Below are 25113 nucleotides of genomic sequence, written 5' to 3'. Positions count from 1 at the left end.
TAGCAATTACTCATCCACTTGATTGACTAGTTAATTAGATTAAGTTTTCTAAGTTATCTTTCTATGTTGATTTGTCGTTACATCAGGATGAGCCCTTCACTACAAAAAAATCTCTATTAGATGCATCAAACTTTTCAATCTCATCTCGTGCTATTATGTTATGTTGATATTTTCATCTTCTTTAAGCCTAATCCGCAAAATGGATGAAAAAAGGGAAAACGGCCAAATATACCCCTGTACTATTAGGAAAGGGCCAAATATATCTTTCGTTGTACATTGGGTCCAATTATACCGTTGTCGACAGGCTTTATCAGATAGCAACTGTTGTTTCAGTTGAACTATCTCAATATAAAGCGTTACAGCAAAGAAAACATACAGCTACTCAAGATTCATGAGAAGTGGCAAGTGACCCAATGACCAAGTTTCAGATGGAAAATTTGAAAGTTGAGGTCCAGTTCTGTTGCTAGTTTTCATCAAAACATTTAAAGGAGCAATATATGTTAGTAGGTTGAACTAATATAGTAGTAGACCTGTAACTGGCAGTGGCAGAGCCAGGATTTTCACTAAGGGGGTTGAAAAATATTAAGTAGTAAACAAACGAAGAAGCTAAGGGAACTCAACATCTATTATATATACAGAAAAAATAATTTCAACCTTGTATATACAGGGTAATTTTTGGCGAAGGGGGTTCCAATGAACCCCCTAGCCATTACCTGGCTCCGCCCCTAGTAACTAGTTAGAAAAGATCATAGCAGAAAGAGTCAAAGACAAGCTCATAGAATAAACATATTTAGCCTAAGTCGATCTTAAGGTCCAATTGGTGGTAATAATGGCAGAGGGTTAGTGGTGGAAGAACAAATAGAGGGGAGGGGTATAATGGTTTGGACTCAAAGTATAACGAAGGGTATATTTGGCCTTTTTCTGTTCAAAAAAGTGGTACAAAGTTTGCAAGAGAGGAGTAAGGGCTGTAAACACAGATTTCTTACCACTCTTTGATGTCCTAAAATCAACTCAACGTGCTATTAGTTGTCGGAACATCCATAATCAAAAGATTACATTCAAACTATACTCAATTTAATCCCAAAACTTCTTTTCATAATCAATCCATAACCACAACTTCATAAAACTCCTTATACCCTCGTATATGACAATTCCTTAACATCATTATTATCCCTCATAAAAGATTATGCTCAAAACATACTGATAATTATAACTCAAGTTAATTCACAACTCAAAATATCATCAAATGTATATTTGAACTTTTCCTCCAATTTTCTTCTCCTTAAATCTTAACATAATTACCAAACAAACTTATAAACATGCAACTAAGATGAAATCTTACCTCAAAATTCAAGAACACTTCAATTCCATGATTACTCCACCTTAAAATACTCACCCAAACATCTTCAAGAAGGGGAGACAAGTGTAGACCTCAGTTGGAACCCCTAACCACTTTAATCTTCACTTTGATCCTTGGTTTAGGCTTGAAAATATGTTGGAATATATTTGGAGAGGCTTCTAGGACTTGGGGTTATGTTAAAAATGAAATAAAAATGACCAAAATTGTCATATAGACTTTTAAGAATATATGTGCATGTTGTGGAAGTTGGGGGAATGTTCTAGAGGATTTGGGATATGTTTTGGGGGGGTTTGGATGTAGAAATAAGGGTTAAACCCTTTTTTATAGTGCTCTAGAGTTGGTTGGCACCGACCTAGAACTTTCCGCGCACTATAGCTGCTCGTTTCTGCTCTGTCAGCCTGACTTGTAACATTCATAATTCTCTACTCTGATGTCGTATCAGTGAGCGGTTTGTTGCGTTAAAACTAGACTTCATGAACTTTAATTTAAGCTTTTTATTTACTTCAAAACTCCTCATATCCTAAAATATATTCTTTCCCCAAGTTGGCTCATACTTTGTTGTTCAAAGTAACGCTCATCTTTTTCCAAAGTCATACTAACTCAACTCCTTCCACTCAATTCCTTATAGGACGTTCCAAAATTCCTCATATGCATTCTTTACTCATAAAAAATATACTTAATAATGCTTCATCACTTATACTCCAAAGTTATTTTACTTAACCATAGTTCAACATACTTATGCTCAATTTGATCACTGCTTCTCTGCAAGTACGGGGTGTAACACTCTTTCTCACTATTGTTGACATGGTTTCTTAATTCATTTAAATTCAATGCATTTCTTACCGTCTGTAACGTGATCACCTCCTTACTGTACATCACTGAATTAACTACGTCTTTATACGCCGGTGATAGTGAAAACACTAGAGTGCGCGTTAGTTCTTCATCTCCCACTTTAATATTAGCATGAGTAAGATCCATAGCCAATTCATTAAAAGTATCAAGATGATCCTGTAAAGATGTACCTGTCTTCATCTTGAAGGTGTGTAAACATTGCCTTAACAATATTCTAGTTGTTACTGATTTCTTCTGGTAGAGATATTCAAGTTTCTTCCACAAACTCGCAACAGTTTTCTCGGTACTGACTTCACATAACACGTTGTCTGATCAATAAAATTGAATTGTGTTAAGCGCATCCATCTCAATCTTCTGCTTCTTGTCCTCTTTCATATTTTTGGGATACGAGTCATCCAAAGCATAGACTGATCCTTCTCTTCGTAACAACGCTATGATCTTGATCTTCCAGATGTTGAAGTTATTGCTTCGCCCATCAAAATTTGCTACCTCAAACTTCATAGATGTCATAGTCTCCTCGTCTCCTAGATCTCACGACCTGTAGCCTTTTGACACCAATTGTTAGCGCGAAAACGATAAAAACACAGTAATTAACGTGGTTCGGATCGATACGATCCTAGTCCATGGAGAACGACTAGCACTTTTATTAATATCAAGGGAGAAAGTAAGTTACAAGATTGAATACTCTTAGGTTCTATATTCTATCTTTAATAAAATCTAACTAGTATGTATTTATACTATTAGGTCTAATCCTTTCCTAAAAAGGATCTAAATACTAATAACACTCAAAAACCATCAAAGAAAAAAGTTTCCTTTTATTTCTTTCCGCTTTTGAGTAGGAATTGACTAGAATATCTTCTCAACTTCACATTATCAGATACAATGAAGACTGGCACTGCTCATACTTCATTACAATTGCCAAGAACACCAAGCGTGAATGAAGAAATTATGGGTTTGAGGATGTAATAAAAAATTATGAGATAAATTACTAAGAGCAAGATGTTATCTCAATTCACGGCAGGCCGGCCCAAGGTAAGATGACTTTGGCCTACAGACTCTATTCTGACAGTTCAGTTGTCTCTCAATTTGATATTCGTGCACAATGTTGTGTGTCTCAAGTATATTCATATACGCAAGGGCGGAGCTAGGTAGGCTCCAGGGGTTCACCCTCGGTAAAAAATTACAGTGTATATATAGGGTTAAAATTATTTTTTTATGTATATATAGTAGACGCTGAATTACCTTGGCTTCTTCGTGTATTTACTTCTTCATTTTTTTTAACCTCCTAGATGAAAATTCCGGCTCCGCCACTGCATATACGGACTTATTATTTTCCTTGCTACGTGATGTTGTTGGTAAGGATTCTGAATGTAAAGATGCCGATATGCTTCGCAAAACTTTATTGCCCAGAAGGTACCTTGTCCTTGTTGATGATGTGTGAGAAAGTAGTGCTTGGGATGATTTAAGAGGTTGTTTTCCAGATGTCAATAACAGAAGTAGAATCATTCTAACAATGCGACATCATGAAGTTGCCAAATATGCTAGTGTTCATAGTGATCCCCTTCATCTTCGTAGGTTTACCAAGGATGAAAGTTGGAAGTTGCTAGGAAAGGAATTTTTTGGTGGAAAAAGCTTCTCCCCCCTCCTCATAGATGTTAGCCAAAGGATTGTAGAAATGTGTGGACAACTCCCTCTTTCACTTGCTTTGGTGGCCAATATTCTCAAAGAGATGGAGAAGAAAGAAGAATATTGGGAAAAAGTGCTGAGAATTTAGGTTCTCACATTCAAGGTGACTCAAAGATGGTTATTGAACAGAGTTATCAGAATTTACCCGATCATCTTAGATCATGCTTTCTTTATTTTGGAGTAGTTTTAACAAGATTATGGATCTCAGAAGGATTTGTAAAAAGTTGTGAAGGCAAGAGTTTGGAGGATATAACAAAAGGTTACTTGGAGAATCTTATTGGAAGAAATCTAGTGGTGGTTGCTCAGAGGTCCAGTTCAAATGATAAGGTCAAAGGATGCCACCTTCATGATCTATTGCTCGACTTCTGCAAGGAAAGAACTACTGAGGAGAATCTTCTACAATGGATAAAACGGTAATATGTTAATTGATTATGGTTTATTTATTCATTCAATCAATCAAGTATTTCAAGTTATATTTGAAAACTAATGATATGATTTGACTAATTTATATATTCTAAAGGAATAAAATTAAGAAGAAAGGATTGAGATAAATTTTCTCTCTGTATTTGATCACCATCAGTGTACATGTATTTATAGCTATGTAAAAGAATATTGCTATTAATAACCTATACAGGTGTCCTACTCCTATTTGTATGTGTGTAACTAACTAATATTTACAAATACTAAGAAATAAAATAAAAGGCTAAATATTTACATAGATGAAACATTATGAAGCTTCTGGTTGGTTTCTTGTGTATGATGAAAGGACCTGTATGAATAAAATGGTCCCAAACCACTTTACTCTTTTTCATTTTCCATGAAAAGCAAACCAAACACACCTTAGCTCAAACACACCTTATTCTTCATTTCTCCATGGTTATCGTCTACTCCATTACCCCCCTTCAAGTTGGAGGGTGGTGTACGAACCCCCAACTTCTTCAAAAGAAAATGATCAGATCGACCCGGATGTGATTTTGTAAACAAATCTGCTACTTGTGATGAAGAAGGGATGAAAAAAAAAATGAGACCATAGAGATATCGTTGATGGACGAAGTGACAATCAATGGAAACATGCTTCATCCGTTCATGAAAGATAGGATTTTTTGCGATATGTATGGCAGCTTGGCTGTCTGAGTGAAGAGAAATAGGAAGTGAGGGTTGATAACGTCCAAATACACTCCTCAAAGAGAAAGTGTACACGGTCGTATGCAATATATTTACCCAACTATGAGTCGGGGTCGATCCCACAGGGAACAATGTGCTAGGCGATTAAGAAAGTAAGGAATTTTTACTAACTAAGCTCTGCCAAACGATAAATGATATTTTGGGTTTTTGAGAAATTTATGACTAATGCGAAAATATATAAACTAACCTAGAAAGCAAGTAAATTGATCAATGGCCACAAGCATGGATACAAAGGAAATTACACTCAAGTAACGATCCAATATATTTTATGATATTACAACTAAGAGCGGGTCTATGTTAATAGATAATGATTTCTAAAATCTCATTGAAAGTTTCTCAACCAAATCAATGAATTTCACTCTAAGCTTTCTCAAGCCTTAGAGTGTGATGTTAAACACAATCAATTCAACCTCAAGTTAACTATCCTATCTCTAGCTCAAGTTATTAGATGGGTTTAATGACCCAAATCCTTGCTATCAAACTCTTTTCCTAACTTTCACTTTCTTTCTCAAGCAAAGTAAAAGTGCTTAGGCACAAATAATGTTTGCAACCATTAGGAGATATTTAAGCATGAAGAGTTAATAGAAAAATAATAAACCCACTTCATTAGAAATAAAAATCATTCAATACATAAGCATAACAAGAGATTCAATCCAAACTTTAATCAAGAATATTTTCATAAACAAGATTCAAGTATTGAAATGAAATACTACACACTTAGATATACAATACAAAACAAGAGATTGAAGAAATGAATTAAAGGTTTAAGAAATGCTCAACCAAATCTTCAAATCTTCAACCCCAAAGTGTGGTGTAGATGAACCCTAGCCTCCAAGCTTGCAAAATGGCAAAAGATGTGTTTTACAAACCCTAAAAGAGTATTTATATCATCCCAAAAACGGAAACAAAATCTGGGCAAAAATACCCTCGTGCACAACATGCTGCACAACATGCGGTTCGCATGTTCAACATGCTGCACCGCATGTTCAACATGCTGCACAGCATGTTGTTCGCATGTTGAACATGCTGCACCGCATGTTCAACATGCTGCTTCGCATGTTCAACATGCTGCTTCGCATGTTCAACATGCTGCTTCGCATGTTCAACATGCTGCACCGCATGTTCAACATGCTGCACCGCATGTTCAACATGCTGCACGCATGTGTTGCTAGCATATGCTGCCAGAAAGTGCTTCTTGTTCAATTTTTGCTCCGTTTTGCTTCATTTTGCTCTCCGGACATCTTATCCTACAAAACAACATAAAAACACACAAAGTAACAACAAAAGTTCTTAAAGAGTCACAAAAATTTAAGGAATTAGCATCGAATATCGCGTAATTTCACGACTTATCAATACCCCCAACTTAAAGTCTTTGCTTGTCCTCAAGCAAATCAAAACTAAAATCTCAATGAGGAATCACTTTAAGCACAAGAACATGACTTTGGTTGGTACCAACAATTAGGCTACAAGCATGTGAAGATTTAACCAAATAACTCCCTCATTTCAAAATACAATTTCAAGAATGCAATAGAGAATTAAAACTAACAAGCAACAACACTCAAGTCTCAATAAGTGACTCAAAACCACTAGTTTCCTAGATATGCTCAATTGACTCAACTTGGAATTTAACATCACCACTCTATCGTAATCCATATGCCCTCACAAGAAAGAAAGTCCCAAAATCACTATATTCACAACAACAACACAAGGGACAAATACACAAAAGTCACTCACGCTCAACAAAGAAGTTCTAGTGCTAACAAATATCACACCATAAGCTTGCCCTTATTTTCGTTCATCACTAACTCAAGAACTTTCAGTCGGAGATCACATAGGGACTTTTTAAGATCGTAATGTAGGCTTAGGGAAGGGTAGGATAAGTATTTGAGATACAAGTGATTACACCCTCCTTGAACACTACACAAACTTTCCTCTTCATTTCAAAACATCGCTCCTTCCTTTGCATACTAGTTTCCCTAGTTATTCAAACTTTTTTTTTTTTTTTTTTTTTTTTTTTTTTTACACAAATGGTTTGCAACCTTTTTTTTTTTTTTTTTTTTTTTTTTTTTTTTTCTTCCTTTCTTTTGAATTTTTCACAACACCAACCTTCACCGCTCTCAAGCAACACTAACACCCCCAACTTAGGCTTTTGGCCTCAAATTCACAATTTCATGTTCAAAGAGGGAAAGGTTCAAAAGAGAGACTTTTCATCAAACATGGTAAAGGCTTGTAATGTGGCAATCAAAGAAAAAGTCATAAGCTCAAATGGGGTTACTAGTGATATTATTTATGCAATGGTAGGCTAGAAAGACTAAAGAGGTTTTTTTTTCACAAAGATAGCCCAAGGTCATCTCTCCAACCAACATAATCAAAATTAGCATTGAACGACTAATCGGGCAAGTTCTAGATGATAAAAGTAAACACAAGATTTATTCAACAAACACTCACACACATGGCATATGAACTAGTCAAGATGGATCAATTTCACTTTCCAAGCAAGAACAACTAGTGCAATATCTCATAATCCAAAGTCAACACACTAGTAGGTAAAGAGTCACAAAATGAGCCAAAAAGTTGTCACAAAGATCATTCTTTCCTATGCACCTTGCTTTTTAACTTTCACAACAATTTGGAGAGGTATTCACATTTCAATTTCACATGTAAGAGACTAACTCTATTCGTACCAAACAAGCCAAGAGTTTTCACATTTTTCCTCAAAGGAGAATAAAATAACAAGAGTGATTAATCCACAATATGTCAAAAGAACAAAATTTTCAAAAATTTTGAGCAAGTGTCAAAATATAATGCGCTACCGCGTGCCACCCCCAACTATAAACATTGCAGTGTCCTCGCTGCACATAATCAAAACAAAACATAAAAATAGAAAAGGAATTTTTTTTTTTTTTTTTTTTTTTTTTTTGCTGGCATGACATGCGACCACACATGCGATTCGCATGTATGACATGCGAGTCGCATGTGATGTCACCAGGATTTTTTTTTTTTTTTTTTTTTTTTTTTTTTTTTTTTAGTCTCTGTCACCAGATGCGACGACACATGCGATTCGCATGTATGACATGCGAATCGCATGTTATGACACCAGAAAAAAATATTTCGCAGCTTTTACTGGTTTTGGGGGCTGTCCGGGTATCCGATTTGCTCAAAATAACTCCAAAAATTCTGAAATTTTGCAGATTAGTCAAAAACCATAGACTAAACTATTCTAAAAAATAAAATTTCAAAAACGATTAAAAACTTTTAAAACGATGGGTTACCTCCCACCAAGCGCTTGATTTAACGTCGCGGCACGACGGTTACCTTTACCACTTTTCCTTCCATTTGGAAGATATGAATTGGGCACCCAACTTGGACTCAAGTTTGTGACCACGAGCGATGGGGGGTGGTAAGTAGATGAACAAGCCAAACGTTAATTTCTTCATTTTGCACTTCTTGGCTTTCAAATGAGGAATGTCATTTTGCCTTCTTACTCTTTCGAATTGCAAGATGTAAGGCACTTGTCTTTCTTCTTCACCATCCAACATGGATGTATGTGGCTCAATTCCCATATCACCATACAAATCCAATGTTGAAAAATGCTTGGAATGAGACTTCAACCTCCCAATTTGCAAAATTTTTCGGATTTTGACATTCTCATTTTCCCCCAAACTAGAGTCAACTTCCACCATTTTTCTCAAGACAACTGTTGACTCTAATTTCTTTTCTTCTTTGGCATCTATACTGAAAATGGATTCGTTTGGAGGACTTTCAATTCTTGATTCCTCCTTTTCATGATTGGCCTCCAACATGGGCATTCTCTCCTCATATTGAGCATTTGAGAATTCTTCTTGATTTTGTTCAAATGCCCACGGAAGATTTTTGTATTCATTCATCAAGTCATTTTGGAGACTAGTTTTCAAGTACTCCTCCAAGACTTTTTGCTTTTCATTTCCTCCTTCAAGTAGGCATTCCATCATGAGCTTGAACTCTCCATTTTGTCCATTCTCAACTTCTTCCACTTCCATTTCCCTATCATTGTCACAACAAAAAGTAGAATCGTCATAGTGGGGGTTCGGGGAAGGGAAGGACAAATAAGCACAATTAGCCCAATGGCCATTTTGACCACCACATCTATCACATATGCTCCACTCATGGGTTCGAGATTGTGCGCACAATCCTCCCCCGGGAGACTTTAAACAATTTTGCCAAGAGTGGGGTCCTCCACAATAGGGACAAGGGTCATCAAAGTATAAACAACTTCCATCCGACCCATTTTCATGGAATGATGCCATATTTTTTTTTTTTTTAATTTTTTTTTTTTATATAAAAATAAAATCAAGCAAAGAAAACAACTACACTAATATTTACGAATTTGGACCAAAGCAAGCAAGCTTAAATCCCAAACTAACTCAAATACGCCAAATTGTTCCCCGGCAACGGCGCCATTTTTGATAACGTCCAAATACACTCCTCAAAGAGAAAGTGTACACGGTCGTATGCAATATATTTACCCAACTATGAGTCGGGGTCGATCCCACAGGGAACAATGTGCTAGGCGATTAAGAAAGTAAGGAATTTTTACTAACTAAGCTCTGCCAAACGATAAATGATATTTTGGGTTTTTGAGAAATTTATGACTAATGCGAAAATATATAAACTAACCTAGAAAGCAAGTAAATTGATCAATGGCCACAAGCATGGATACAAAGGAAATTACACTCAAGTAACGATCCAATATATTTTATGATATTACAACTAAGAGCGGGTCTATGTTAATAGATAATGATTTCTAAAATCTCATTGAAAGTTTCTCAACCAAATCAATGAATTTCACTCTAAGCTTTCTCAAGCCTTAGAGTGTGATGTTAAACACAATCAATTCAACCTCAAGTTAACTATCCTATCTCTAGCTCAAGTTATTAGATGGGTTTAATGACCCAAATCCTTGCTATCAAACTCTTTTCCTAACTTTCACTTTCTTTCTCAAGCAAAGTAAAAGTGCTTAGGCACAAATAATGTTTGCAACCATTAGGAGATATTTAAGCATGAAGAGTTAATAAAAAAACAATAAACCCACTTCATTAGAAATAAAAATCATTCAATACATAAGCATAACAAGAGATTCAATCCAAACTTTAATCAAGAATATTTTCATAAACAAGATTCAAGTATTGAAATGAAATACTACACACTTAGATATACAATACAAAACAAGAGATTGAAGAAATGAATTAAAGGTTTAAGAAATGCTCAACCAAATCTTCAAATCTTCAACCCCAAAGTGTGGTGTAGATGAACCCTAGCCTCCAAGCTTGCAAAATGGCAAAAGATGTGTTTTACAAACCCTAAAAGAGTATTTATATCATCCCAAAAACGGAAACAAAATCTGGGCAAAAATACCCTCGTGCACAACATGCTGCACAACATGCGGTTCGCATGTTCAACATGCTGCACCGCATGTTCAACATGCTGCACAGCATGTTGTTCGCATGTTGAACATGCTGCACCGCATGTTCAACATGCTGCTTCGCATGTTCAACATGCTGCTTCGCATGTTCAACATGCTGCACCGCATGTTCAACATGCTGCACCGCATGTTCAACATGCTGCACGCATGTGTTGCTAGCATATGCTGCCAGAAAGTGCTTCTTGTTCAATTTTTGCTCCGTTTTGCTTCATTTTGCTCTCCGGACATCTTATCCTACAAAACAACATAAAAACACACAAAGTAACAACAAAAGTTCTTAAAGAGTCACAAAAATTTAAGGAATTAGCATCGAATATCGCGTAATTTCACGACTTATCAAGGGTGAAAGGGACATATCTCAAAAAAGACGAACGAGCCAAGTTAATTCGGCAACTACCCTGCGCATCGATCTGTATTCGGCTTCCGTCGATGATACTGAAATCGAAAACTATTTCTTAGACTTCCAGGAGATGGAACTACCACCCATGCTACTAAAAAATCCGCTCACATAATGTTTGGAGTCTTGGCAAGTGGCCCAGTTTGATTCGTAAAAAGCAAGCAATTTGAAGGATGGAGAGCTGTTGAGAAAATTCCTAATCTAGGATCGAAGAGTAGGTAACGAAGAACATTCTTAGCAGCAGCAAGATGGCCATGGTGTGGAGATCACATATATTGACTTAGATATTGTACTGAAAAGCACAGATCTGGGCAAGTATGTGTCAAGAAGTTCAATTGCCCAATCAATCGACAATAAACAGTCGGATCTGGTAACGAAGAGTCCATCTTGGCTGTCAATTTCTGAGTAGGGTCCAAAGGCGATGAAGCAGGATTCAGATCGTGACAATGGTATTCATCAAGGAGTTCCAAAATGAACTTCCTTTGACTAAGTATGAGACCCTGGGGTTCATGAATGATCTCAATCCCCAAAAAATAGTGTAAGTTCCCCAAATCCTTTATCTTAAACTCTTTGTCAAGAAATGATTTTAATTCATCAAGTTCTTCTTTGTTGTTACTCGTGAGCAAAATATCATCCACGCGGACTACAATAAGAGAAATAGATGAACCAGAACATTTGTAAAACAATGAATATTCGTTTAAAGAATGATGAAAACCCTTGTAGCTCAAAGCTGACGTTAATCTTGAATACCACTGTCGAGAGGCTTGTTTGAACCCATATAAAGACTTCTATTATCGACAAACAAAAGTAGGATCACTGACTTGTAACCCAGCTGGAAACTTCATGTACACTTCTTTGGCTAAACCCCCATGAATAAATGCATTATTAACATCCAACTGATAAAGTCCCCATCCTCTTTTAATGGCAACTGCAAGTACACATCTAATTGTAGTGATTTTGACTACTGGAGTGAAAGTCTCAGTAAAGTCGATACCTTCCTCTTGTATATCACCACGTACCACTAGTCTGGCTTTTAATCTCTCTAAAGTACCATTAGAGTCGAGCTTAGCTTTATATACCTATTTTGAAGGTAATGCCCTCTTTCCAGTAGGCAGGGGTACAACTTCTCAAGTGTCATTTGTGATCAAAGCCTCGAGTTCCTTTGTCATAGCATCTCCAACCAGGGTATAAAATAGCTTGAGAAAAACATTTTGGTTCAAAAATTTGAGAAATAGAGTTATGGTAATTTTTGTTAGTTGGAGACAAGGTCTTAAAAGAAAAATGAGAAGGAGAAACAGAAGAATTAAAACATGAAGAAGCAACATTGGAAATATGAATGGCATTGCATATGTAATCTTGTAAATAAGCTGGGGTATTGACTGATCTGAGTAGATCTCCTTAGGGAAGTTTGAGACTCAAAAATAGGTATAAAAGGATCAGATGTGTTAAGGTCTTGAGAAGATGAGTTAGGTGCAAAGGCAATGATGTAGGAAGAGTAGTAGGAGATTGTGGTATGAGTGGTGTGCTGGGTGGATTATGGGAATTGGTCGATGGAATTGAATCACTAGAAAATGTGGGAATATCTAGTGTAGGACTGTTAACTGTGTCATGGAGAGGAAAAATAGGACTGTCAATGTGAATGGAATTAAAAGGATAGATGTTCTCATGAAATACCACATTTCTAGAAATTAAGAATTTCTGAGACTGTAAATTGAAGAGTCTGTATCCTTTCTGTCCAAAAGGATAACCAAGAAATACACAGGCTTGTGCTCTAGGTTCTAGTTTAGTTCTTCCATTGGATAATGTGTATGCAAAACAAAGACAACCTAAACATTTCAAATGAGAATAGGAAGGAGGATGATCAAATAATTTCTCATAAGGAGTTTTAAAAGATAAAATTCTTGTAGGGCACCTATTAATCAAATATGTGGCTGTCATAAGGCAATCACCCCAGAACTTAGGTGGTAAGTGAGATTGGAATAGTAAAGCCTACATACCTCTAACAAATTCCTATGTTTCCTTTAACTACGCCATTTTGTTGTGGTGTGGCTACACAAGAGGTTTGATGAATTATTCCTTGAGTGGATAAAAAAGAAGATGTTTCTGTACTAGAACCCAATTCCCAAGCATTATCAGACCTGATTACTTTCACTTTCTTAGCAAATTGTCTTTCTACCATGACAAGGAAATATTTTAGAATAGGGAATGCATTAGATTTAGTAGATAGAAGGAAAGTCCATGTACACCTACTAAAATCATCAACTTTGGTCAAAAAATACTTATAAACATCATAAGTAGGTATCTTATAGGGTCCCCATGTATCAATATGTATAAGATCAAAACATTGCTTGGAATATATATGGTTGTTAGGAAAAGGTAATTACTTTGCTTTGCTAATAGACAAACAGAACAAAGAGTCAAAAATTTAGAACAAACACCGAAAGGAATTCCATTAATATTCTTCATATTTGAAAAAGGCATATGGCCCAATCTATGGTGTCATAATCTACTCTTAACATCCGAAAAAGAATTACAACTAAAACTGGATGATACCTCCTTTAGGGAATCAACAACATAACTAGGTGACTTAAAACTAGACCTAGGCAAGAGTGGAGCTTCTGGATTCCTATTGGTGAGCACATATAGTCCTTTTAAACAGTGAAAGGGAGAAAAAAATCATAAAGCTAGAAAGTTGTTGGCAAAGTCTATGGACAGATAAAATATTAAAATGAAAACTAGGAATAAACAAAACATTGTAGATAGTCACGTTTGAAAACAACTTGACAGAACCAAACTGAGAAACTGAAACTCTTTGAGAATTTTGTAATTCAACATAGACAGGATAGGGAAGTGATTTCATATTGATAAAAAATTCTTTGATGTAACTCATATGTTCTGAAGCCCCAGAATCAATTGACCAAGTGTTGTTAGTGATTTTTGTAATATCAACCTTAGAATTTAAAAAGAAAGGGCTCAAACTTATACCAGCACAGCTTGCATTAGCTATGACATTAGAACTGTAGGATTGATTATTTGTTTTCACCTGTTATAGCATCTGCATGATTTGTGTCAATTGCTCAGGACTAAGCAGTTTTCCTTGCTCACTAGACCGAGCAATGCCAAGAAAAGGCTCAACAAATTCATCATTGTAGGACACTGCATTACTCTAAGCTGATTTCTGGTAGTTTCTTTGCTTAGTAAACTTGCAATTAGGAGGAAAACCATGTAGTTTATAGCATTTTTCAATAGAGTGGCCAGGTTTCTTACAGTACTTGCAAACAAGTCCAGAATTCTTATTGTCATTGTATCCTCTTTGAGCTCTGAAATCAGTGGTAAAAGTCCTTTGTCCTGTGGTGTTCAGTTGAACAGCAGCAAAAGAGGAAGATTCACCAGGGTATCTAGGAGTTTTATACATCTCCCTTTGTTTTTCCTCTTGAATCAACAATGCATAAGCATTAGCAATGGTGGGTAATGGTGAGATCATAAGTATGTTTCCTCTAGCACCACAGAAAGAGTCATTAAGTCCCATTAAAAACTTCACTAGTCTTTCATCTTGTTTGAATTTGACATTCTTTTCTTTTGCCCCACAGGAACAAGCATAAGAACATGGGATGAATGAATCCACAGTATCCAGAGTCTCTTGATTTTGGTAAAGTACCCAGCCATATCAGATGACCCCTGGACAAGGTCACTCAAATCCTTCTGGAGTTGATACAATCTAGTCCTAGAACTTTGCCCAAATCTGGTTTCTAATTCAGTCCAGATGTTCTTAGCAGTGTGACAATATAGCACACTGTTAGAAATGTCCCTGGGGAGTGAGTTTAATAACTATGAAATCACCATGTCATTGGATCTGGACCAAGCAGAATGAAGGTCAGATCCAACAGCAGGTTCAGCAGTAGTTCCATCTGCTTTGTTTTTAGCAGTCAAAACAATCCACATAGCCCTTTTTCATCCCCCAAAACTTTTCCCATAAAAAACAGTGTTAACTAAGAGAGTTCCTGGGTAATATGAGGGTGAAATAAAGAAAGGATGAAGATTTCTCACCCATAGTCTCAGAAGTTTGTTCACCCATTTTCACGAAGAAACAAGATGAAGAAGACGAATAGAGAAAAAAAGAAGAGAGTGAATACTATCATTGCTCTGATACCATAAAGGAATCAAATTAAGAAGAAAGGATTGAGATAAATTTTCTCTGTGTATTTGATCACCATCACTGTATATGTATTTATAGGTATGTAAAAGAATATTGCTGTTAATAACCTATACAGGTGTCCTACTCCTATTTGTATGTGTGTAACTAAATGATATTTACAAATACTGAGAAATAAAATAAAAGGCTAAATATTTACATAGATGAAATATTAGGAAGCTTCTGTTGGTTTCGTGTGTATGATGTCTGGACCTGCATAGTGGCCACGTGTCTGCTTCTCCTTGTATGAATAAAATGGTCCCAAAACCACTTTGCTCTTTTTCATTTTCCACGAACAGCAAACCAAACATACCTTAGCTCAAACACACCTTATTCTTCATTTCTCCATGATTATCGTCTACTTCATTATAATTTCAGTGATCAAGTAACCAAGTTATATGTGAAAATCAATGTTATGATGTTGCTGATTTATATGTTTCACGGGGATCAAAATGCCAATCCTTCTTTCTATGTTCACAAGTAACATGCTCAATGTCGCTTGGCCTTCTCTAAAGTGGATAATCTTGTAGAATGGAGCTCGTCTTGCTCACTTGTTGGCTCTGTACTTTGCAAGAACGATGCAGCATATTGTGCCCCTCGTAGACCATCCTCACACACCTTGTCAATTTCGCGCATTTTACAGAATTTCAAGTTTCTAAAAGTGTTGGATTTGGAGAATTACGTTGCTATTGATTTTATCCCAACTGATCTAGTTTACTTGAGATATTTCTCTGCAGGAATTGAACAGATCTTAATTCCTTCGTCCATATCCAATCTTTCAAACCTTGAAACTATGCTATTAAGATGTAGGAAAAGAGAATTTAAAATTACAGTACTACCCTGTTGAAAATAGTGCGTCCACCAAACAGTATATGGAGAGACCTGGTTGTCTACCAGTTCTGTTAGACGGTGCAGTAAGTAAATAACATAAGATTTTTACCGTGGAAAACTTCTTGCTCAAGGGATTAAAAATCCCGACCTACCACGTAGGATTTCAACTCCACCATCACCGAGCAACTTCAGATTACAACCTCTTGCAATCTAGGAATTTAACTCACATAAATCCCTCACCCTTACAATACACCTATTGTAAGCTACACCTCTTGACTACCCTTAGCCAAGCTCACAACCACGCTTGACTAACTCTAGCCAAACCAACTAATATACTTAACTAACTCTAGCCAAGGGTACCATTCAATAGACTGAATAGGTAAACTGCCTCACAACTACTGAGAATTTACAACACCTACAACAGCTTCTTGAAAGAAGAGTAGGTTTATAGTTTAAAGAGCAAATGAAGAAAGACTCACAACTACCTAAAGAACTTAGACATAATCTGGTGTCTGGATCAAGTTCTTCAGCTTGTAAGTGACTTTGTTCTTGAGAGCACTTGAGAACTTGTGGCGGCAAGAATTTGCACAAGATAGTTTAGGTTTTCAAGTGATACCCAATATGTTAGAACAAGTTGTATATATATTGAGGAACATGTGGGTGAGATAGAGACCACTCATGCCATGTTTGACTTGACGCATGGGCCGCAGCATTGTTGTACAGTTGTGCAGTTAGCAGTGCAGATTTACAGTTGTTGTTGTTGATTGTACGACATACAGAGAAAGCAGATCGTGAACCAAGTCTCTCTCTATTTCACCCACAGTTTGACAATCATATGTGCTTTGTTTTATCGTACCCGGTATAGTTAGGGAGATGGTTAAACTCAGACATTTGCTTATTTTTAACTTCGCCATAGAAGATACAGAAGAATTACTTGAGAACTCCCTGAAACTTCACGATCTTGAAACTTTTTCCTGTCCATTTTTTGCTTGTGTCGAGGATGCGGAACTGAAGTTGAGAAAAATGCCTAATTTTCGAAAACTAATATCGCGAGGGTCTCCGGCTTTCAGCACCATGTATTGAATCTACCGAAAGGGATTGATATATTAAATATTATTCAATTATATTCCCCTAAAAATATTCCCTTTTTTTTTATCTCTGCACAAAATCTAAAGAACTTGAAACTATCTGGCTTTTACTTGTATCCTGAGCACTTGTCAGAAATTGCACAGCTTCAGAACCTGCAGGTACTCAAATTGTACTTGGTTAAATTCATGAATATGGAATGGAAAGTGAGCGATGACGAGTTCCCTCAACTCAAAGTCTTGATGCTAGATAGCTTAACTTTCTTTGAGGAATGGATTGTCATCGATGATGCCTTTCCAAACCTTGAAGGCTTGGTTTTGAGTGGTTGCCAGGAGCTTAAGGAGATCCCTTCTTGTCTCGGGGACATCTCTTCTCTTAAGTCCATTGAGGTAGAGAACTGCAACGAGTCTGTAGTAAAGTCAGCTAGGGATATCCAAGAAACACAAGTTGAAGATTATCAAAATACTAATTTCAAGCTCATCATCAAGGTACACTACTGAGAAAATATAACTACATTCAGTCTCACATTCCTTACTATAATAAGTTGCCTTTTACTAACTATTCTTTTTGTTTGAAACCTTGTCTAAAGATTTATTATTTATTATCTTATTTATTAGATAGAGTACTATCAATAAGAAAAGACCCAAAAAATTCCATGAAAGTTATATGAACTCGTAAAAGCCTACTCCTCAACTAAGAAATTCCATCCTCATATATATTCTTTGGTCAAAACTGTAGAAAAATATAGCAGAAGAAAAGTAAATCGGGGAGACCTTCTGCTAGCCCAAGATCGTTAACTAAGATCGGAAGATTCAACTAAAGAAGAGGAAGTTATGAAAGGGAGAATTTGGTTGAAGAAGACTTTATTGAATTGGCTTGAATGACTTACAATTGGGTTTGGCTTGGATTGGTTACAAATGCCTAATGTCACCCCTATTTATACTTGTTTAGGGATGCTTCTAGATGTTATTCTAGATCCATCCATAAGAAAAATCTAGTTATCTTTATCTTCTAGTATTACTCTAGAATATCTAGATTTTTCTATCCTCTACTAAAAATATCTAAGTGTCTAGAATTTCTAGACATTTCCTAATACAATATATATCAAAGATATTACATTATAACTTTCTAGAAACTTTTCTAAATATCTATGATATTTATTCTTCCAAAAATTTAACTTTAATTTTTCACACTCCCCCTTAAAGTAATTTTTTGGAAGCTATCCTGAACTTGTCGCAGAAGAACTTAGACGAAGCTTTTGGACGTGCCTTGGTGAAGATTTTAGCAATGTTTTCCCGACACTTCTTCCTTCTTCAAATGATGATGGTTTTCCGCTGATAATTGGGCCTCCAAAGAAACATGAATACGTCTTGATAAAATTTTCATCTCTGTAGCGGGCAGTCTTGCCACTATTTCTTTTTGGACTTTGCGAACCACGTGAATCATCTTCATGCTGAATTTTACATTCTTGAGTTTCCAGGCTCTCCCTTTCTCTTAGATCCTTAACAATTCTGTTATCTGGAGAAACACCTGAGTCGGTGACGATCTGACTATGAATTTTCTTCAAAGCCTCAATACCAACACAGGATCCACCACTAGATTCCCTTTTCAACTCCTCAATAAATTGTTTGTCAGCTTCAGAGCATCCAAAAACCATATTATCTATCTCTCCATATGAAATTGAGCCTTCAAGGTCAACCTCTTCATTTATTTAACCGTCAGCTTCTCCATCTGCTTCCAGTATTTGATCTGAGCTAGTGATTGACTTTGATACGGTAGATGATTGACCAGAGACTTCAACTTCCACTACAACTCCCTCAATGCTTTCTCTAGAATGGTCATCATTGTCATATATAGTTTCAGAAACTTCATGCTCAGGTTCTACTTCAACACCCTCTACGTCCAGACTTTTATTACCAGTTTCAGGATCTGCTTCGTTGATTTCCTCGGTAGCTGCTATCACGTCACTAGTCTGAACGTCTTTGGAATTTTCTTGCTTTTTGATGACGCCAGTGTCTTCCTTTTCCACGTGATGGACCGTATTATCTGCTGTCACAATGACATCACAACCATTGTTTTCTTGGAGGTTAAAAAATTTAGATTCATCTTCAGTGAGATGGTGCCCACATCTTGAATTCACGATCCAGCCTCTTTCGAAATTGAGAGAAGCCAAGGCATTTACTACTCGAGTCTCAGCTACAAATAACCTTCCCCGATCTTTTTCTTCAGGAGCTCTCTCAGTTTGAGCCATGTAGCTTTCCTTGGCTCGGCAAAATCTTTTTATGTGTCCTACTTCACCACATCGATAACATTTAATAGTCTTCTTACCTTTATTAGAAGACTCTTCCTTCTGTCTTGGCGAGCTTGACCCCTCATGGAATTGAGAATGTGTCATCTCTCTTGAGCCACTTCGCTTTTGTCTTCCTTTAAAATTCCTCTTGTCAGCTACAAGAGCATTTCCTTCCCCTTCTTTGATAGACACACTAGCCATCTATTTGGCTAGTAGCTCCTGTGATGACAATAAATTTTCAAAATCCTCCAAGAATGGTGGTTGAGCCCATCCTTGAATTGATGTAACAAAAGGAATATATTCTTTCTTCAAACCACCAATGATAATTCTTCTCATTCCTGCTTCAGAGATAGTCTCATTCGGATTTAATAATGAGATCGCTGAACATAAGTTCTTAATCTTCAAAAAATATTCGACAATAGAAAGATTACCTTGAATGGTGTTAGCCAATTCATTCTCCAAGATTTGTAGTCGCGCTTCATCCTTCTTGTTGAACAGCCGATCGAGGGTCCTCCATATCTCATGAGCTGATTTGCACCTAATAATATGATCAAACAAGTTGTGAGAAATGGACCTCTTCAGGATGAACTCCGCCTTCGCATTAATTTGCTTCCACTTCTTGCATGCATCGCTATTTTTCGGTCCGTCAATAGGAGGACTTGTGTAACTACCATTAACAACATCCCACAAATCCTCTCCCACAAGGTATGACTCCATACATGTCTTCCATACCTTGTAACTTGACTGATTCAACAACTCCATCCCCAGTCCATTAACACGGCTGCTTAAATCCATATAGAGAAATCAGTTGAATCTACCACTAACCCGATCTTGAAATAAAATCCAGAAGCCAACTACGGCTATGGATAAGGCTCTGACACCATGTAGAGAAATATAGCAGAAGAAAAGTAAATCGGGGAGACCTTCTGCTAGCCCAAGATCGTTAACTAAGATCGGAAGATTCAACTAAAGAAGAGGAAATTATGAAAGGGAGAATTTGGTTGAAGAAGACTTTATTGAATTGGCTTGAATGACTTACAATTGGATTTGACTTGGATTGGTTACAAATGCCTAATGTCACCCCTATTTATACTTGTTTAGGAATGCTTCTAGATATTATTCTAGATCCATCTATAAGAAAAATCTAGTTATCTTTATCTTCCAGTATTACTCTAGAATATCTAGATTTTTCTATCCTCTACTAAAAATATCTAAGTGTCTAGAATTTCTAGACATTTCCTAATACAATATATATCAAAGATATTACATTATAACTTTCTAGAAACTCTTCTAAATATCTATGATATTTATTCTTCCAAAAAACTAACTTTAATTTTTCACAAAAACAAAGCTTAGATGGTTGGTTCTGCTGATGATTTTAAAAGCAAGGTCGTGGGACAGGTTACTGAAGCTAGGACCTGCGGTTTTATCTACATTCAACTGAGATTTCTGTTGAATGATAAATGAACAGTAAGGCTTATCTAGTGCAAAGTAAAATATCTATGAGATGCCATTTTTCCTTATCTATTGGTCTAGAACTGTAAAAAGTATATTCCTCAAGGGAAATACCTTAATCCAGAAAGAGAAAGAAAAACTTTTCTAGTCATTTATTTATGTTTTGTAGCTCTAAATATTACAGTTCATACTACTTTTGAACCATTAACTCATTGAATTTCCATTTGACAGAGTACGGACGGTAGCAGAAGCAATTTGGGAGATCAACATGTAACTTTTTAAGTAGCTTTTTTCGTTATTATACACAGTAAAATTGTCCATCTGCTGTTGCATTCAATGAAAACTACATTTCAGAGCTTAACAATTTGGAACAAGTAATTTAGTCAATCGTTAATGTTTGGTTCGAGTTATTAGAGTTTGTTTCTTAAGGTGAATGGTTTCAGCTTTTTCTTTTTGTCTTACTAGTTTTCAGGCACGTGCAACGTACCTCATATCAATTGTCACGTATCCAACTATTGATGGTCACACTCGTACAAAATGCCAACATTTCTATTAATTCTATAAGAAATTGAATCAAAGAAGAAAATAGAAAATTGAAGACGTCGATACAACCGCCACAAGTGAAAGAAATTATTGTCAATCTAGCATCAAAATCTCTAATTTTTCTCCATCATCTTCCTCCCTTTTTTGTCTCTTGATCTGACAATCCAACCAAAGTGGAGTCAAACTCGCTGAGTTGTTTTTTACTATCTTTTTTTTTAATTTTAGCTTCCTCTCTTATTTGATGGTGTGAAAATGTGAGAATTGCCTCATTAAATTTGCATCTGACCAGATTAAGTAGCTCCTTCCTTTTGACATATCTTTGTACTAATCTATAAAAAGAAAGCACGAGATTATCATTTCAAATTTAATAGAGAGGATCTACACTAACTAAGAATGCACCAGAAAATAGAATTATGCATAACATCTACTTACAAATATAAAATTATACTGAAAAAATATGAGAGTGTGTATACGTTGGGTTGATGTACCCATTCGAATCTCATACGCTGGAGATATAAGTCTATTTATAGTGATGTACCCTTCAAATACAATAGAAGTCTTTTTTCATCCACCCCTTCTAATTCCATAATTCTGTGATACAGTCTTTTACGTTTTCAAATTAATTAATTGTCAGAATATGAACATTTCAAATTAATTGAATGAATAAGTTCAACCGTTGCTCCCAAGAAAATTCAGCTTACGTGAAATAGCTTTGTTTGTGATATTATATGTTTTCCAATTAACAGCTCATTATAGCCATTATCTACCATTTAATAGTATGCTCATTTAATAGCTTAACTTAATTCCATGTGCTTTAATGCGTTCAAATGATTAATGACTAAGAACAACCTAGAATAATTAGAAGGTGAACAGCTCTTTCTATTAAGTGATAGGTTGTGAGAGGTAACTTTACTTGTTGAACGTGTAATTCAATTAACAGGTAATTAAAATATTACCATTTAATATTTAATTAGATGTTTTATTGAATTTGATTTACTGCAAGAGCAAAATTGTAATATAATTTTGAAGGTTAGAGCTTTTCACTTTTAGTATTATATGATGATGACGATTTATGTCACCGCTATGCGTCTTATGATTTCACCAAGATGCACAATTGTTACTCTGTAAAATGTTGTTTTTGAACTGTTCCGTAGACCTGTTTTTTCATACTTAATGCCAGTTTATGTCCTCAACTTGGAAAATCCTTCTTAAACATTATTCATATGTTATGTCAATTTCCTGAAGAACATACAACAGTAAGGAATCTTTTTTTTTAACCCCTCCCCAAGGAGCTCCCCCCTTTTGCCTCCCTTGGTGACTCGAACCCACAACCTTCGCAACAGTAAGGAATCGGACCTAAATCTTGGTGATTTTTTAAGTGTCAGTTGAACCCTATCGAGAAACAAATCCGGGGTAGCCGATGTGGTAGATGAACTTATCTGTTACACCCCGGACTTTTAGTGTTACACTCCATACCTCGGAGAAGCACTGGTTAAATTTGAATGTAAGTATGTCGAGTTATGGCTAGGTAAAACAACTTTGGAGTATGAGGAACGAGGCATTATTAAGTATATTGTTTAAGTAAAGGATGATTATGATCTCGTAAGTCGTACTCGGGAAAGACTATTTTGAAACACAAGAACATGGTCATTATCAAGCGTAATAAATGATAAATATCATGTATGGAGAGTTCCGGAAGATTTCGAGATCAAGAAAATTGAAGAAAATAATCCAAATTCTTTGTCTGACTATGTTGATTTATGAATGATTTGTATGTGATGGCTATAAAAGAAACTCCCCCGAATTTGAGTAAGATCCGTAGCATTAATCCAACATTCGAGGACGAATGTTCTTAAGGGGGGGAGGATGTTACGTCCCGTATTTTTATACATTGGGACAACCCGGATTAACTATGATAATTTAAGGCCAGGATTATTTCGGGATTTGAAGTCGGGACTTTTGACCAATTGATTTTATTTTGAGATATAAGTTATGTATGAAATTGATGGCATTAAACACTTAGGGAAAATTGGGACCACAATTCATAAAATTGGGATTAAAAATCTTGTGCAAAAAGGGCCATGTGGCCGTGTGAATTTAAAGGGGTCCCACACATTGTGTGGCCAAATTTAATTGGTCCAACACATTGTGTGGGCCAAGGGCAAGGTGGACATTTTGTGAACACATAAAGGATGAAAAACTAAGTCTTCTCTCCTCATTCTCACTTCAACACTTAGCATAAAACAAGACAAATTGGGAGCTCCATTTCACCCACTGTTTTCGGCCAAGACCAAAGGAAAACCAAGATCATTTCAAGCCTCCCAAAAAATATTTCCTTGATACAAACCCACTATATTGAAGTCCCTAAGTAGCGTGGAAGAGTTGTTTAGGCCATCTAACCACTAGTTGTGCCCAATTGCAAACCCTAACTATTGAAGGAAGTGAAGAACAAAGGTAAGATTTCATCTTGTCTATGTATTGTGAATCTCGTATGCCTATTGTAGTATGCTAAAATGGATAGAAATCATGAAATATAGAATGTTGAAGTTGGGTTGTGTGTTTGGCATGTTGGCCGTGTAAGTGGGGGTGTGTTGGGTGGTATTGGATTGATGAATTTATTTTTGTATCATGTTAAATTGTTGTAGAATGGATAACTTTGTGCATTAAACGAAATTCGTATATATAGGAATCCTTAACATATGTATATATGTGTGTTGTGGACGAATGTGAGTTTTATAAGGTGTCGAAGATCGCATTACTACCGCTTAGTATGTTAGTTGTCGTCGTCATGAATTCTAGTCTTGAAATGAACATTTAATGACTTATGATTGATGGGAGATTGTGCGGGCTGTTTTGAGGCTTATCGTGCGTTAATGTAATTGGTATATTATATGAGAATAACATCATTATATTGTGGATTGTTGAGACGAGACATGACTTGAAAATGAGGAAAATTAAAAAGAGGGCTGCTCTCGGCCAAAGGGTTGTTTTCGGCCAAATTGGGAGAAAAATTGTGAATTGTTTAGAATGTCCTAGAATATTGTGGTAAAGACTCGGGTTGATAATTAAATGTGTGAGCGATGTGGTGGCTTGAATGTGAGCCGTTGAATTGAATATTTGGAAAGTTGTCGAATGATGAAAAAGAGAGCTATTGATGTTATTTTGCCTTCCGAATTTATTATTGATGTTGCTAGATTGGTTATTGTGGTTGTTGTTGTTGATTTTTAAGCGAGATAAATTCTCGGGATGGCCTATTTACAGGGGAAGTGCTGCCAAATTTTCTGTAGAATTTAGAGTTAGCTGGAATGAAAAATTTCTTAATATGCCTATGGTTAATATTGGATATTCATTGGCACATTTTGTAGACCTTGGGGAGCCCGAGGCGTAAATTTGGAGTAGCTTTAGATTGGCTAGCTTGGAAGTGCGTTCGAGGTATGTAAGGCAACTTCCTTTCTTTTTGGCATGTCTTAGTTTTCAATGGCTAAATTAGAGCCTTAAGGAAAATTCCAAATCCGAAATCCGAGCATGTTATGATCCGTACATGTTCTTTGGCACCCTTATGTATGATTTGATGAAATATGAACCTTTATGTATTTGAAAAATCGCTTTTCGAACTTTACGTAAAAAGGTTTAACTTTAAAGAACTTCGAAATATCCGAATGCCATATCTTTCACATAAATGCTCGGATTGCTCCAATATATTTTTATAAAAGTTTGCATCACGTATAACGAGTATGTTGTCCATAAGCGGGCCTGACTCGGGTAAATTCCCATC

The 25113-nt window shown here is 36.1% G+C and overlaps 1 pseudogene; it reads left to right on the top strand.

Moving 5' to 3' along the window:
- The first annotated feature begins 829 nt into the window (after positions 1–829).
- Positions 830–17550, top strand: LOC132639799 (putative late blight resistance protein homolog R1B-16; annotated as a pseudogene).
- Positions 17551–25113: the final 7563 nt, after the last annotated feature.

The sequence above is a fragment of the Lycium barbarum genome, chromosome 5 (assembly GCF_019175385.1).
Source record: "Lycium barbarum isolate Lr01 chromosome 5, ASM1917538v2, whole genome shotgun sequence".
In the NCBI taxonomy this organism is placed as follows: domain Eukaryota; kingdom Viridiplantae; phylum Streptophyta; class Magnoliopsida; order Solanales; family Solanaceae; genus Lycium; species Lycium barbarum.
This window is presented reverse-complemented; position numbering and strand designations above follow the sequence as displayed.